Source organism: Atta cephalotes (genome assembly GCF_000143395.1).
Source record: "Atta cephalotes unplaced genomic scaffold scaffold00046, whole genome shotgun sequence".
Lineage (NCBI taxonomy): Eukaryota > Metazoa > Arthropoda > Insecta > Hymenoptera > Formicidae > Atta > Atta cephalotes.
In genome coordinates, this window is record NW_012130110.1 from 1559292 (window position 1) to 1561591 (window position 2300).

The 2300-nt window shown below is 33.8% G+C and overlaps 1 protein-coding gene across 1 annotated transcript in view; it reads right to left on the reverse strand.

The window, feature by feature from the left end:
- LOC105622544 (intersectin-1) overlaps window positions 1-2300 on the reverse strand; it is an 18687-nt gene that overhangs the window by 4571 nt on the left and 11816 nt on the right. The gene's annotated exons all lie outside the window — the stretch shown is intronic.

Here is a 2300-nt window from a genome sequence, read left to right on the forward strand (position 1 = left end):
TATATATATATATTTGTATATATATATGTATATATATATATATATATATATATATATATATATATGTGTGTATAAAGTGTGAACAAGATTCGTAGTCACACAAAATTCATACTCTCTTATAACATTCTCCACTACATTCCAGATTACACCGTACCCTATTGTGAGACTTCTGATGAGATTCGATATTAGAATAAACAAACAACTTGCAAATAGTAACAATCTTAAGAGTATAACGCGCTACACGACTACATCGACTAAGGATAACCAGTTGCATAACTTGCTTTAGACATCCCGCCATTCCACTATCTGTATAACGTTATGCTGGACTGGTTGTCTGGAATTATTATTAAGCACACAATTATTGCCACTGTGACATAACGTATTTACTCGCTTCTGTCGTGGAGGGTTACATAGAACGCGTAAAAGTTCTCGCAATAGCAATGAATAAATACGTTGTGCGCTTGATTTCTCGTCGAATCAGCTGTCTCGAATTGTTTCTCTAAATGATTTCATGGTTGGAGCTTCAAGAAGTCTCTAGGGAAGCCAGACCGACCACATTGCTTTACATTCGTAAAAACATTCATCGAGCGTTAAATTATCATTGTTGTATCAAAGCTTCGTAATTGTGTGTACGCCGAACTCGGTGCAAAATGTAGGCTCTAATGCGGGTCTCAAGGATCTTTTTCTTGGAAACAATAAACATTTGAATATATCTTTTAATATAATAAATTCTTTGTAACGGAGCACTGTATATATTAACGGGCTAATAGTAATACATTATACGAATAAGACGCCGACTGTTGATTACAATCCAGAAAATGAACAGTCAGTCGATTAATACACATATAGGAATGCGATTCGATGGAAAAACTGATTTACAATAATGTTATTCATTGAATCACGTGGTCAACACTATCGTTTACTTATAGCTCATTATTAGTGATCCTCGGCAATTATTGTTCACGTAGTGCTTATTTATTTAGGCTCTATCGTAAAAGGCTGTGAAGAAGGAGCACACATTATCCTTAATCTTCTTTGTTATTTACAGCAATACAACTAAAAATCGAACAATAAAATTAATAAATTATGCCGAATCTATAGCGAGTAATCAAGTCGTATATCGCTTGGCTTCTCTTCTCATAAAATTTCTACGCAAATGAACAGAATACTTTTGCGTAGTTCGCTAATTTCTTTTATTAGACATAATAAGCCGCGTATGATGTCAGGCATCATATGAAATTGTACAAGACATTCAGGGCTCCTTCTTCTCTTATATCGCTTCTGATCGTGGCAGCTAATCACCGGAATATTTGATCATGAGATCGTCACACATCCTTTACATATCCTCTAGGCCTCAGCGTGAGACAACCGTGATTTTTAATGGTCTGCGATGCACATTATATAATAATATTGATAAAAGACAAAATTTAATAATACAATCATTTACTTTTCTAACAACCATTCCTATCTCACGCAACTGTTATCAACGCAGACATTACACTAAAGACGGAGGAAATAACAGAAACACATAGTGATGAATCTTAAATCCTAAGGGACGATCGAATTAAATCTTTTAAATTTTGATCGACCACCAAATATTTCGAAGTAAGAAGAAACAAGAAAATGATAAAACACTTGCTTCTTCCTTTTTCGAAGTGTTTTTTCAATTATAATTTGATATATTTTATAGATTGATTTCTTAATTTCTTAAAATAAAATTCTTTTCTTAAAATAAAATGTAAAATCGACCTGAATATATTAACGTGGAGCCGCACGTGGACATCACGGGATACAATATGCATCCAACATGAACTTAACAAATCACTTAAACATTTAAGTAACAATAGTATTCGTACATGACGTAATGTTAAATATTTCTAACATGAATAAGCTAATAATTTAATATTATTTCTTAATTGTACGTCAGCATAGATAGAGAACTGAGGTAGACCTTTGGTGTTGGTGCAGATATATCAGGTGGTCATAACACTAATGAAACGATTTAACGATTGGATTTGGTACATGCGCGCATTGATTTTAACGAACATAGTATACGGATGGAAATTCGTTTGAAGATGTAAAACGGTAAAGGCTATATGACTCATGTTAACAATCCGAATGATAACATTAATGAAGGAATGAGTGCAACCCCGCACCAGAGGGAAAGGCTTGTATAATATGTATAAGTAGAGGCTATATTTATAGAGACGAAGAGCCAACCCTGAGTCTTTTTCTTTCTTTCTTTCTTTCTTTCTTTCTTTCTCTCTCTCTCTCTCTCTCTCTCTCTCTCTCTCTCTCTC